Raw genomic sequence first — 16062 nt, forward strand, 5'->3', positions numbered from 1 at the left:
GTCCTAGACAACAATCTAAATATCAATTAATGTGAATCTTGATTTTTCACAGAACAATTAATCAGATTGAATCTGTAACCAAAGAGGGGAGATATGATACTTGCATTATGTATGCAGTAAACCCAACACAGCTAATTTAATGAAAAACATATTACAAATGATCACATTTATATCACAATTTTATTTACATATTCATAAAGTGGTTACTAGGAAAGAAGGAAAGAAGGGAAAGGGTGCTCAAGTGAATTAGAGAGAAAAAAGCTCAAGGCACAGGATTAAGATGATTATGTACAACAAGGGAACAATTTAAAGTTGCACAAAAACAAAGCCTACTCATACAATTCTACATACATTAATATACAAGGGGCAAGTGAATAAATGGTATAGGCCTCGAAATAAAGGGGGCGTAATCGTCGACGTTTCGACCCTGGCACAATACGGGAATTTCACGACCTCTGCAGCGGGTCTTCTTCAGGACAGTAACGGGTGAAGGAGACGGGTAACCACAGAATTAATGTGGAGGTGTATCACGCCAATTCAACTGGGCGGGCCACCTATGATCGGTGCATCCTTTCAGATCCAATTAGGAAGGAATAATGTGAATAGTGTTTCAAAGGAATCTTTCCGGATCTGGTTACAAGACTATTAGAAGGTCATTTGAGGGGGAACCACTGTGAGTTGGACCTGATTAATGTAGGTCAATTGCAAGAATAGATCACCGGCACAGGTTATTACTGGCAAGGCGATAAGCGCTTGGATTCGGGGTATGTTACCGTTTTGTCGGCGCAACTAGAATCACACGTGACTTAGAACCACGTGTCAACAAGGAGGATCATCAGGGCTCCTGTTTGAATCCCAAATTATTAAACATCTATGTTGCCCTCCCTGGTGCAGATTGTCAAAGCATGCAGCTTCGACATAATAACCTACACTGATGACACTCAATTAGTCATCTGCTTTGGACATGACCTGGACGGGGTAAAAACCAGGTTTTTAGACAGTATGATTAAAATAGCAGACTGGATGACAAGCAACAAGCATGCAATTGAACTGTGACAAAACAAAGATACTGTTGTTTAATAAAGTTTAGCAGCATTGGTCCAAAGATTGGTGGCCTCCTAAACTTGGCCTGGCCCCAATCTTGAGGCAGGCAGTAGAAAACCTTGGCATTGGCGGTACATGCGCCTGTTGAAGAAAGCATTCCTGTGGCTTCCATCATCCTCGAGGAAAACCATAGGAAAAGCCTTAATTAAGAGTTCCTATACTACAGAAACATTTTGCTTGTTGCGGACACTGATGTGCAATCTTCAGGTCGTAAGGAATATAGCCACAGATTAGATTGTAATCTTCCCGCAGGCTCTCCTTCGGCATTTGTAAAAGAAACAGTAAGTTCAGAGGGGACGTTAATGTATGAGTAGGATAGTGGAGTTATTCTTAGGAGAATACTCGCTTGTTTTTTCTTTGAACCATTCCCCTAAAATTGGGTATTGTGGGCATACTACTGGCAACATGCATAGGGATGTTTTGGGCTACCTTCCGCAAAACTGAGTCACAAGGTTGATTTAAGGTGGCTGTTATATTTTGATTTGCTGAATGTTTTCTCTAACTTCAATCTCCATTGCAGAGGCAGAATGTTTAGGTTCTGTGGTATTTTGCACAATGTCATCCAGAGTAACTTCTCTGCCAACTGCAATGGGACACCGCACTTATCTCCAATGACTCCTTGCTTCAGTTAATCTATCCTTACAATAAATATAACAAGCATACGTCAACAGTCAGTTTCATCACCATGATGGAATATACTTAGCCTGTTTTGGGTTTTCCAAGTTTTAATGATCTATAGGCAAAAAATAATTTTGTGAATGTAATAATCTAAAACTATGATTTATACCATTTGTGAACAATCTGTCTGCTAAACAAAAAAGATTTACATTGATATTTGAAACTACATGTTAAACTAGAAAAAAGGTTTGGTTTTCTGTAGAGAAAGTGAGAAAGTTATGTGTTATTGTTTGTATTCTGTGGGAAGAAAGTCTGATGTACATTTTCTGGTGTGCCAGAGTGCTTCTATTTTGGTTTTCTATATTAAGTTAAAAGAAATAAACAGAGGAAATAATTGCTGTTTTGTTTTGTTACTGCTTTCTTTTCATTTTATGTTTTTTATAGGATAACTTGTGTACTGTTGAAATTTTTTCCAAAGATGGACTGTGATTTTGCACTGTTTCCATTTTCTTTTCTCCTTCAATGTCAAAGATAAGTACTTGGTGGACATAGCATAGTAAAGTACCTTCGCCGAAGTAAGTACCCACCAGAGTTAGAATACTAATTTTGCCCCCACTCCCTGTCTAGCACCTTTCCTGAGGTTAGTACCCGGTGGAGTTAGAACAGTAATTTAGATGCACTGTCACTGTCCAGCACCTTCCATGAGGTAAGTACTTGGTGGAGTTAGAATATAAATGTTGTCCCCTGACACTGTCCAATACTTTCCTGATGAAAGTATTTGGCAGTTTAAGGAGAGTAATTTTGCCACCCAATCACTGACCAGCACCTTCCCTGAGGTAAGCACCTAGCAGAGTTAGAATAGTTATTTTTCCCACAGTCACTGTCTAGCACCTTCCCTGAGATAAGTACCCAGTGTAATTAGAATAGTAATTTTGTACCTCATTCACCTCCCAGCACCTTCCCTGAGGTAAGCACCTGGAGGAGTTAGGATAGTAATTAGCCCCCAGTCACTGTCCGGCACCTTCCCTATGGTAAGTTCTCACTGAAGTAGGAATGGTAATTTTGCCCCCAAGTCACTGTTCAGCACATTCTCTGAGGTACATAGCTGGTGGAGTTAAAATAGTAAATTTGCCCAAATCACTGTCCAGCACCTTCCCTGAGGTAAGTACCTAGCAGAGATATAATAGTAATTTAGCCCCCTGTCACTGTCCAGCACCTTCTCTTGGGTAAGTACCGAGCAAAGTTAGAGAAGTAATTTCCCCCCCCCCCCCCCCCCAGTCACTGTCCAGCACCATCCCTAAGGTAAGTACTTGACAGAGTGAGAATAGTAATTCAGGCTCCCAAGCAATGGCCAAGACCATTGAGAGAAGAGAATATAGTTTTTGATAAAATGATAAGTTTCTTTACATTATGTTTGTATACCATATTTGTATGTTGACTTATTGTTATAACTCCAGCAAATGCACCCAAATTGTGGATTGCAGATCCCATTAATAGTCTCTGCAATATAAAAATATTTTTCATTACAAATTGTTCTGGTATATTACTAGTAAAATATGAGGTTGCTTAATATTAACGTTGAACTTACTTGTGTGGATAGATGGCCGTATTTGAAAATAATCTGGTGTTCTCTCCTTCTCTCTGTCGGGCATGTGGTAATGATACAAGTAAGTCAGTGTACCATTGAAGAAAAAATGGTGGAAGACTGCTTTGATATGGGTATTTGATAATTCACAATAAAATAGGTGCTGAAAAGTATTTGTTGTTTAAAGTCTGACTCAAGGAATAATCATTTCTTTGCATCTTGGATGGCGACAAAGAGCATACATTATGTGGAAATGAAGGAAGGACTAATGTATATGTGTCTAAAATGTTAAACTGTTCTTTAAACCATTTGCACTATGGCTAGATGTGTTTTTACTCATTACTTGTGTTTAGAAAATGTGAAAAAATACAGTACTGCCTTGTTTTGCGCTGTGTTGCGTCATTTTCTAATAATGCTTTAGTGATTTGCACAGTGTTGTATTGTTTAGGCATGGGTTGCATTGAACCTTTTTTGTTGGGAATATTTTGTGTCATGCAGTAATATATTGCATGGGTTTTGCCATATTGTGCAGCATTGTGCTTTTTTTTTTAAAACAACAACATTTTCATGTATAGAATTGTGTTCGTGGTAGGGACATGTGTGGTAAAGACCTGCGTGGTAGTGGTAGATGCATGGTAAAGACTGTATTGTAAAGTTGTGCGTAGTAAAGGCATGTGCTGTTCTGTCACACATCTGTGTATTGTTATCAGGTTACCAGGCAAGGGACAAAGGGCTCTAGGTGACAGGATTTCCTGGGTGCTTTACACAGTCCCTTGCTAAACTTCAAAGGATGCCAAAATTGTCACTGCAAGATGATGTTTGCACTTAGGTCTACCTCCCCTCTGTTTCTCTAGTAAGGTTGACACCAAAACCCAGTAGGGGTAGAGAAACTCACCAGGACTGGTTCAGAGGGTGGACAAAGGTTTTCGCTCCACCACAGGTTGGTACTGTACATAAAAGTGGACCCCACAGAACTCTCTTAATAACACTCCGGACCTAGGAAAAATAAAAAGGATTGCCTTGATGTCTGAAGAAAGTGAAGGAAGACTGGACCTTCTTGACTTGAACCCAGGACCCCAGAATTAACCTGAAGGGTCAGCTAGCTGACCTCCTGTTTGAGCTAGAGAGAAAAAAGCAATCTTCCAGATGCCTTCCCTTTAACTGCTCAGCTAACCAGCTTCAACTGAATATGTCCTGGATCTTGCTGCTGGCCTCAATGTCCTGAACCACTGACTGGTTACAACATGTACTCCTCTACAATTCTCATGTCTTAAAAACATTTCACCCGATTTTTGCTCTGAGAAGCAATGTGGGACCGGCAAAAAATGCCAAGCTGATCTGACTAAGGTACATTGCTGCTGGGCCATAGATCCACTCTATGTTCTTCTCCACAGCAGCAAATCTGATCCCATGGGCTTTGTTGAGGAGGACTCCGTCCTTGTAGAGTCCTCGTCAGCTACAGTCTGCAGGAGAAGGCATGAAAAATATCCAGCCTGTGAGGGACCTTCTCTGGGAACTAAATATACTTTTGTTCCACTCTGAGCTTTCCTAGCAAAAGTAAACAGCTTCACCAAGACCTCATTCAGTGGCTATCCAATGATATGGAGCCCTGTTCAGCTACATCCTGGGGCTTTCACCTGCTTACCTTAATCCAAGGACCCTAGAATTAACCCAAAGAATCAGTTGGCTTACCTCCTCCTTGAGCTATAGGCACACAAAATCTTTCCAGAGGCCTTTTCCCTGCAACTGCCAGATGTACCATTTGGACCTGCCCTGGACCCTGCTGCTGGTCTCTGTTGGAGTGAGTCCTAATCCCCAAGTGATGCCCCCCAGGTCCTGGACCCTTGACTGGTGTTAGAGTGTACTCTTTCTGTTCCCACATTTCAAGATCTGGGATTTAGAAAGTGTTTAAAACTCTTGGGGTACCAATGGCGACTAGGATCACAGTTGAAGCTACAGTCATCAGAATCAAATCTCTGGCTGTCCTCAGCCTGCCAGTTTGTCCCTGCTAAAGAAGATCTGATTGGTTTCTAAATTCAAAGGTAGAGGAATTAATCCCGACCAATATGAAGCAGCATCTGATCGACAGCATGGACTTCCCGGACACGGACTGTGGACTTTGCCCCCTCAAATTTTCCCACCTTTCACGACCACTGCACCGGTACATCACGCTTCAACAGCCTGCTGTCGTCGGACTGGTCTCCTGATTCAGCTTGACAAACCGATGTCTCGTTGATGACCACTTGTCTTCCATAAATATTTCAAAGCCAGAAGGTAAACTTTACAGCGGGACGAACTTGGCCCCTATATCCGATCATAGCTGCATCTCTATTAACCTTAACTTTTGACTTTTACCTAGCCTAGTGCATACAGATAACTGCAGTTGGTACCTTTTTGGCGCAACTGAGTCATCAAGTTCATACATATAACTCTCAGTTTCTCCAGCTAAATGTATGATCTTTAGACAGATCACATCCGAAACTGAGTGATGCAATAACTGCTCACTGTCTCCAGCTTGTTATGTTTAAAGTTCAGTAATTACCTTGGTAAAACATCAGATTTAATAGGCAGCTGAAAGGATACATTTCTTTGCATCACAAGATGATACCAGCCTTGAATTCTGGAGGCTTGTATACATCACCCAAAATACTCCAAGGAGGAGTAGTTAGAAGATGCTGAGGGGTTACAAACAGCCCAGGAGTCTACAGGCTTGGACACATTTGACACTACTACCAGCCCTGGCTTTGTGGACCTGCTCACATCACCCAGAATTCTCCAGGAAGGAGGAGTAGTGAGGAGATGGTGAGGGCTTAAAAAGAGCCCGAGAGCCCGCTGCATGGGATGTGCATGGGATACACCAGGGCGTGTGCCCGGGCAAAGATCAGGCCAAGAGCAGACCTGTCTGCAACCGTTTGAGCCCAGAGGGACCTGGCTCCTAAATAGCATCATGATTTTTAGGATCCCGGTTGTGGTATGATTTACAGTCGCTTGACATCATTATGGGAAAAGGAATGTATTGACTTCCAAAGGTAGTAAAGAGAAAGCTCTAAAATCCTCATCCTCAATTACAAATGATTTAACATCAGTAATGGGGGCAATTACGTCAGAACTGTAGTGGCAAGAGGAAAGGATTGATGCAGTGCAGAGACATTCCGACAACCCATGCTGGAAGAATGAGCTTTGGTAGCTAACCAGAATAGCCCCTCAGTCTACTACAAGTGATCCATACCCTGATGGTCCATTACAAAAAGATAGTTCGGAGCATGTGGAAAGCACTGCTTCCTCATTAAGTTTCCATACCATTAAAAAAGAGGAAGAAATAGGGAGAAAATAGAGTTTTTAAGAAACCAACAGACCTGCTACGACAACCAGGCTTAATTTTAAAGAGTCAGAAAAACTGTTTGCCAGCCAAATAATAGGGAAGTTACTGTTACTGATGTTACTGGCAATACTGGTTACCATGAGCCACTGGATGTGGAAATTCTAATGAGGGAGCTTTGTAATGCTTTCTTTAGAAGCAGTCATAAATAACGTTTCCCAAAAATGGAATCTAAGTTTGCATCACTGGTCGACAGGATTGTAGCAAATGTAAATCTGTATCCCCCAATTATTATCACTTCCAGATCTATGAGCATAGCTCACCCTCTTGCCCCTGGGGCCCCTACTTGATCTCCATCTAATGAATCTACAGTAATAATACAACAAATAATCTCTGAGAGAGCATCCCACCACCCCCATGCAAACTGACCTTGCTCATTTGAAAGCACAAGGACTGTCTATGGTTCATTCCGTATATCCAATTTGAAAAGACATCCTGAAATTACCACATGAATGCACCCCATACCCTCTTGAATATCTTCTAACTGTAGCTGCTGACTCAAATGAGGATGGGCGGGCTTTGAACCGTAAAGTAGTTCTTTGGGTGAGGTCATATTTGGGATGTCAAAAAGACCTGCATAGTGAGAATATTTTAGTCCAATGGGTGTAGTGGAGTTGATTGGCTAGAATACCAAGACCTTGAAGGGGGATTATGTGGTGATTCGTTTTAAAAATCCTTTGCTTGTCAAGCTCCTACTTCATGGCCTTAGTCATCTGGCACATATGAACGACAACATTCAAGCCTTTCTGCTAGTTTATTTCTATAGGCCAAATTTGATTCTTGCACCATTAGCTCTGGTGCAAAGGTTAGAACCTGAGCATCGGGTTGGCTACACATGACCACAAGAAACCACTTCGAACCTCTAGGGGACTGTTAAGCCTAGACATGGGACATGAATATGACGAGGGATTACATTAGAAGTATATAGTAAAGAAAATATGTTTTTCCTTACAAATCCCCAAGGATGAATATCAATTTAACAGTGTTAGACCCTCCGTCTACGTAGATATCTAAATTCCACAATAGATTATACTTGTTTAAAACAAATTGTTTTCTTTGAGAGTTTAATTTTGCACATTGTCGTAACCTTAACGGGAACTGGGTCTCCCTCACAAATATAATGATCGTTCAAATGTAAGTGAACTTTCCTACATTCTCCCCCCCCCCCTTCTTCTGCCCTGGTTGTCTATCGTGAACAATAACGCTCTTATACTCATATGCGTCCCTTTGTTTTTCTTGCATTTTCTGGTATAGAGACCTCAAGGCTGCACATAATACAGCTATCATCTTCGCATTTGCTCATTTCTAAACGACTTGCCGCATTGCTCCAGGAGCCCTATCAGTTCATCTCGGTAGGTCTCCAGTCAATATAAATAAATACAAAATTAATATCCAATGCTCTACCTGCAATATTGCCATAGCTCAGCATGCATTTTTTGCACTGAATTTTACATAACCCTTGCTTTTCTTATATGTCATCGCTTTCATGTTGTACATCTAATTCCCTTTTACTTAAACATTGACGGTTGCATCGAATTACAAAGAAATATGACAATTTTGCTGCTTTCTCATTAGGATTGTCTCTCCTGAATCTTGTATGGGTTGATTACACTAACTCCTGTACTTCCAAATATAGGAATAGGATGACCCTGATGTGGGTACATCAAATGTACCTAACCTGTATTTGTAAATATCTACCTATTAGACCTTAATTTGTGTATGTTGGCAACAGTTAATTGCATTTCTAGACTACACATCTTTATAAGGGGTTTGTGAAAGCTTTGGCCATTATCTGTGCCTGATATCATATGTTTCTTCTTTGATGTATAATATATGATTTAGACAAAGTAACACTGGCATTCGTATTTTTTAAGTATGTAATTATTTGTAGCTCAGCTGAGTTTACAGATGGTTCATAATTTTAATGATTTGTTTATATGTTTTGTTTTCTGTTACAATACATCCCTGAAGAAGTCCCTTCTGGGACGAAACGTGTCGGCTGTGTTCTCTGACAAATGGAATATTAAAGAAAAATCCTTTTTGATAAAAATTGTTTTTGGAATTGATTCTGAGTATCTTTTGTGACAAACTCGTGACCTAGTTTGCACAATTCCTATATGCGGTGCACCTGTGCTTATAAATTCAACTGTGTTTAAGTTCTGTATATAACTATCATTGTGATGGTGGGTGTCTATCGGTGCGCACACAGTTCCCTTCTTCAGATTTAAAGGGAAAATATTACTTTGGTTATTTTGGTCAGGTGCATTGGTAAAGAAGGTTCCACCATCCTTTTGGCTTCTTTGACAACATTCAGGCCTATCTGCTAGTTTATTTCTATAGGCCAAATTTGATTCTTGCACCAATAGCTCTGGTGCAAAGGTTAGAACCTGAGCATCGGGTTGGCTACACATGACCACAAGAAACCACTTTGAACCTCTGCAAGCAAATAATTCTGTAGATTGACTACAACCTCCTAAGAAGAAGCGTCACACCTAAACTCAGGATCCTCTGGAGGGTTGTGTTCAAACTTAGGATCCTCACTTAACTTCATTTATTCCAGAGCCTCCTTAGGCACATCAGAAAAGCACAAATGGGAGAGAGGTATATTCGATCTCATGGAACATAGCCTGTGGCTTACACTTAACTATCTAATCCTGATAAGATTACATTTCCCCAGAAATTTGACATAATCTGTTGTCAAGAATTTGGATGAAGGACACATTTCATACTGATAGGTACTATTCTTCTTGGCAAGTATCCAAACCTTCCTCTTCTGGCAGGACTAAGGAGGATCTGACTATCTTTATTTCTGTTGAACCTTTTCTTTAAGCATGGGCGAATTTTGCGGATCTCGCGTTCGCGAATTTTGCGGATTTGCGGATTCGCAATCCGCAAAATCCGCGAATTCCCGCGAATTTGCAGATTTTTTTTTTGTGTTCGCCCGTGTTTCTGCCAGTTCGCGAGGGTTTTGTACACTTTCGCAAATTGCGAACTAACCTGTCGGGACGCAAGTTTCGCGAACTTGTTGTTTCTACGTGTCCAGCCTGTTTGGGACACTCTTCTTCATCACTGCCACTCTCTGTCACCACTGCCACTCTCTGACTACTCATGCCACCCTCTGGCCCACCCATGCCACCCTCTGTTTCATCACCACACCCTCTGGTTGTCCAGTGTACATTATTTTCGGCAAAGCAAAGCACACCTTCCCTGCCTCAAGTGACCTGAATTAATTTGGGGCTGATTAATGTGTCACAGAATATTTTTTTAGCTGGCACCTGCTTCCTTAGTGCGCCCTGATTAGTGATCTTTTGCACTTGCTAAGTGCTTTCATTGTTGCAAAATTAGTTACAACACCTGCCCTGCCCCAACTGACAATAATGAATTAGGAGCTGATTAATGGATTTTAACTTCCAGCCTGGCTCCTGCTTGTCTCCCTTAGCTGTAATTCAGGACCTTTGTGGCATATGTGTAACTATTCTGAGGTTCAGAGCAGGGTCACATAATAGTTTCAACTGGCAACTGAACTCTGGAGGGGCCCCTCAGGAAGCACTACAGGAAATGGCTACTAATGATGAGCCTGAACTTTTGAACCTGGTAAGTAGTTACTTTCAGTTTTGCTAAGATCGTATTTCTGCAATTTTGCACTTATTCGCGGGGCGCGAACTCACGCGAACTCACGCGAACAGTGCGAGCAGTGCGAGCAAAATCCGCTGCTCGCGGATTTGCGGATTTTGCGGGAGATTCGCAAATCTCGCGGATTGCGGATTTCCCGAAAATCCGCAAAATCCGCGAGCGGAACGGATTTTCCGCCCATGCCTACTTTTCTTATTTGAGTTAAGGAAGTCTGTGCTTCACCACATTTGTTAGTCCTATTACATTAATTTCCAGGTGGTTTTGACGACCTATTGACCAACATTTATTATCCCTGCTCTAGCAATGTGATTGACTAATATGACTTCTTCCTACAGATCATTTAAATAAAAAGCAAACTGACAACTTTTTCATCTTGGGGGGGGGGGATTTTAATATCCCTACTTGTGAGCTTAGTGAATATCCTGTTTGTTGCTTCTAGGATTTGAAAACATTATAAACACTTGGCATATGGGAAGCATTGAATAGATTCATAATAAAATATCAATTAGTCTTCACTTGTGATATTGCAAACAGATATGATATTCCAGTACCCACTTTAATTTGTAACTCAGAAGGGAGTACAATTGAATACATTTTAGCATCTACTGATTTTTCCAGTTATCCTAAAAACTTTAAGGCCATCAGTAATTGGACTAGTTACCATGATTCCTTCTTGGTTTAGTGGAATTAAAATTTGTATAAATAAACTACCTGCCAAAAAAACATTGTTAGATGAATTGCAAGAAAAATCAAGGTCTAAGAATAAAATGGAATAAGGTTGACGTTGATTGCTTCACACAAAATGTAATTACTGAGACTAAAACAGCCTTTTTTCTTGTCTAATATAAAATGCTGATCCCTTTAACATTTGAAGAGACTTTAAAGAGATATTTATCATGATTTCACATAATCTAATGGTTACTGATGCTGTCCCCAAGGTAAAACCCCACAGATGGTTTAATGCTGCTTGCACACCGCTCCATAGGCAATTGAAAGAAGCATTCCACTCATGCCCTAGTTGTACGCAAGGAGTTATGACGGCTTAGTGATTACATACATCCACCCTTGCGAAACATAAAGAGGAGATAAGATGGAAAGTATGGTATAATTTATTAGAAGCAGGGGATAGCAAGGACAATACAAGATTCTGCAAAGTTATAAAGAGTCCTATTTTTAGTGAACACACAATCCCAAAAATTGTGACCCTGATCCCTGCTGATACCTGGGTAATCCATTTAAAATGTAATAAGAACTCAAGGATGGATATTCACCTGCTTTGCTGGGGGTGGATCCACTGGGGAACTCAGATTTGTGTACTTTTGGAAACGCGCTCCAGGTTAAAAACACGACATCTGCAAAATATAGACTTATCTCAGGAAAGGCACCGGAACTCGAGGATGTCCCAGTTGATAGTTTTAAAACAAACATTCCTTTATGGGCACCATTTATTACAAATGTTCTGAGAGCATTTGTAGTTGGCCTTCTACAGGACTCATAAAACACTGCTACTATAGTGCTCATTTTTAAGAAAGGAGATAGGAGCTTCCTGATAGACTTGTTTGCAAAGAATTTGAGACGAGTACTCTTATCAAGATTAGAGAATGGGGCAGAGTAAATAATATCCTTTAGGAAAAAAACAGAATGGTTTCTGAGCAGGAATTGGCACTGTTGAGCAGTGCTTCCATTTTTCAATCATTCAATCAATTAATAACTTTATTCGGTTTTCAAATGTAAAACCATAAAAGTTTCCAATATTTAAAACAATGCATGATAAAAATTCATAAAATGGTTACACAGTTCATCACACAATAAACCAGACCCTATAGGGATCTCTATACACTTTATAAGCAAAATACATAAAAATACCTAATTCCTTAAACATAAAAATTAAAATAAACCAATGGCTAGAACACCCCGGGAATCCTATGCAATAATTCTTTCTCATACAGGGGATTAAAGTAAGAGCAGAGCCCACAGATAACATCATTTAATCAAGGTAGGCCCTAAGCTTCACTGCAGACTTATGAAAATTAAGGACAAATAGAATTCCGGAGGATCGCATAAAACTTACAGAATAATAAAAATGAAGCAAGTCCTGTGGAGACTCACCGTTGCAGCCACAAGATGCTAAAATCTGTCCTCTACCTCACCCCCTTGGTGAAGCAAGCAGGAGATGGGAAAGATCCAGGCGAAACCTGGTCAACAAAAAATGTTCATATGTACTGAAAGATCTCAGATGATATGGCTTAGTGGATAATGTGGTTTTCAATAATATTATTTTTTTTAACACTTGGTTTCCTCAATTCTAACTCTTCCTTCTCTTGTTTCCTTAGACTGCAGAAGGACTCCCTTACCCACCCCAAATCCTTTTTAGATACCGATTCTGGGTTAGTATATAAATCTGCTCTTCCTAGTCTTTCAAATCTACTCTTTATGTATCTAAGCCAAGGTATGTGATGGGCATAGTCAACGGTCATACACTCTTTCAATATAATTGGGTCTACGACAATCCTTCATTTCGCCAAATTCTTAGCCAAAATGTTAGTGGACGGAGATCTAATGTGTCACATATATGCGGAACCCCCAGTTTCTCATGTACGACCATGTTAGCTGTTCCACGGGGTACACCTAATAGACGCTTCAAGGACATATTCTCAGCCACTTGCAAGTCTTCTATGGTTACATGCCCCCATGTTTCACTGTCGTAAGAGAATGTCATGAGGCCCTTAGGCTGATAATTGTTCAAAATTGCTGTGATCGGTCTCTTGCCTAGTTTAGAAGCAAAATTAAAAATGGCAGCATTTTCCCGCACTAACTTTCCCCTCTTTCTCTGTTTCAGTGGGCCCCATTTCATCTGCTCATCCAATATGATCCCCAAATATGAGAAAACATCAGTTCGGGGGACCTGAGCAGTGCCTACTCTAAATTGAGGGGACTTTTTAGTACAATGGCCCACCTGCATCACCAATGATTTGGAGTTGTTTATAGATAAATCACTGGTCATCATAAAGGCAGAAAAGGAGTCAAGTAGTGTTTGAAGCCCCCTGGCGGTCCTGGAAATAAGGACTGTGTCATTTGCGTATAATAGGACTGGCAGGCCACGTCGGCCTAACTGCGGATAATCAATCCTTGTAGTCTGCAGCACTTTATCCAGATTGATAATATACAAGTTAAACAAAAAGTGTGCCAAAATGCACCCCTGGCGTACTCCTCTCTTTATGGCAAAATCACAGGATGCTCTTAAATCTTGTGAGAATCTGATCTGCGCCTTTGTTGCTTGGTGGAGATGTTCCCAAAATTAGACAATGTTATCATATACCCCAAAAGCCAGCATGGTCATGATCAAACGCGGAAGACAGATCCATGAACGCTAGATCAATCTTGCCAGAGCGAGCAACGGTATATTTATTGAGAATCACAGATAGGCTGAGACACTAGGCAACAGTGGGACGCCCAGGGCGGAAGTCGTACTGAATGTCCAACCCAATGGCATGTTCCTCTGTGAAGGTGGTAATCCTATCTAAAAGTACTTGCCCCACCACCTTAACCATCGAATTCAACAAAGAAATTGGTCTGTAACAATAAGTACTATCCTGATTGTCTTTTTTAAAGGCGGGCACTACAGTAGAGGTAGCCCAAGACTCAGGACAGACCGATTTTGCTACTGCATTTATACCTGCCGTAAGAACCGGTGCCCAAAATGTTGGACCTGACTTAAAAATGTTAGATAGGATGCCATCAGGTCCCAGGGCTTTGTTACTTGACAATCCGATAATACCGTCCTTGACCTCTGCTAAATTGAAAACCATGTCAGGGATATCAGCCTCCCTGATAGAACAGTTTAGCTCAGGTGGGCACTCAAACATGGCTTAAAAATGGAGCACCCACCCCTCCTCTGTAATATTTGCACCTGCTGCACTCCCCCTTCCTAAGCGCCTTGAGACCCCCTGGGTATGTAGTGCGCTATATAAATTCTCTGACTTGACTTGACTTGACTCATGTTTTGAAAAGGGACTGTTAATTATGCTCCAGAATCTGAAACTGTCCCTCAGCATGCTAGCCTCAATTAACTCCCTCCAGGCTTCCTCCTTTAAAACAGACTTACGTCTTGCCAATTCCACTTTATAGTCTCTTCAGCAAGATTTCACCAAAATAGGGTCTTCTCCACCTTTCTAAAGCCTTCTTGGCATTAGTTAATGCATTGTCGTTGGAGATTTCCCACTTTAACTCAGTCATCAGTTTTTCTACCTGATCTCAGGCAGTTTCCATGCCCAGCACGATCCAGTGGCGCGAGTAGTTATTGCCCACGAAGCTGAATTTGGAACAACCCCCAGGACGGCCCATTGGTCCTGGCTGTGGCTCGGCAGTCAAACCGCTCTGCAAGTATGTAGACTTTTTATTGAAACCTCTAGCGGAGAAGACCGAATTCTACCTTCGAGACACCATGCAGGTGATCAATTTGGTTGATGGCATGCCGTTTGATCCTGGATCTCAAATCTTGGTTACAATGGATATCATCTCGTTGTATACGAGTATTCTCCAACGCTATGCCCTTGAAGTCATTCAAAAATCTTTGAATAGAAGACTGCTATCAGCTTAAGTCCCGACTGAGTTTATTCTACAACTGCTTGAAATAGTCATGACACAAAACTAAGGGTGTTGCTATGGGGGCAAGTTCGCACCAGATTTGGCTATCCTATATATGGATAATTTTGAAGAAGAATTTGTTTACAACATTTTGAATCCCTTTAAACACCAGGTCACTTACTGGAAGCGTTACACAGATGACGTCTTAATGGTTTGTACTGGAAATGTGTCTGAATTGCAATCTTTCTTTGGCTGGTTAAATGGCCGATCACCAGACATCCAGTTCACCATTCACATGGGTGAATCGACCATCGAGTTCCTGGATATATCAATCAAAGCTGCTAACCTTTGCCTGTATACCACGTTATACTGGAAACAGACAGAGAGGAACACCTTACTAAGATATGGCAGCCACCACCCACGGGGATTACATGACAATCTGCCATTCAGGCAATTTTTGAGTATTAGAAGAAATTGCACACGTAAGGAAGATTTCTTCACACAATCAGATGAACTTATCAAAAGGTTTATAGAACAAGGATACCTTAGACGAATGGTCAAGCGAGCCAGAAAATGGGCTCAGCACAACCCGAGAGAATCACTTCTAACACCGAAAGAACACCCCGATGACCTTCTAGAAAACTTAATTGTGTGACAACCATCAACACAAGGAGTAATGAAATCAGGCAAACAAACACTGGCAATTGGTGGCAGACGAGTTAGAGTTAAAACCCCTCCTCCCCCACGCACTCTTTAAAAAAGGGTAAGTACGTTCTTGACCATGTGGTCAGGTCATTCCTTGAGCCCCCACTCCATCCAACCATTCAATCGATGTGGCTACTCCCTTTGGTAACAGGTCATCATGAATGTGGTAACTGCAAAGCGTGTGTCATGACAATTGAGACAAAACATGTCAACTATAACAACTGCTCAACTGATCTGAAAACCCAGACTATTTGTAACACAACCAATGTAAATGGCGCCATCTTGTGTCCCTGTGACAAAGTCTATATAGGCCAAACGACTCAGAAAGTAAAGACACGTATTTGTAACACTGCAGCAGGGTCAGATGTGGGACATTTTCAAGATTTGAACCACCTCCCAGAATCCATCAGGTGGCTAGTAATTGAAGAGGTCAAACTTGGCATAAGGGGAG

This window comes from Lissotriton vulgaris, chromosome 10, assembly GCF_964263255.1.
Source record: "Lissotriton vulgaris chromosome 10, aLisVul1.2, whole genome shotgun sequence".
Taxonomy (NCBI): domain Eukaryota; kingdom Metazoa; phylum Chordata; class Amphibia; order Caudata; family Salamandridae; genus Lissotriton; species Lissotriton vulgaris.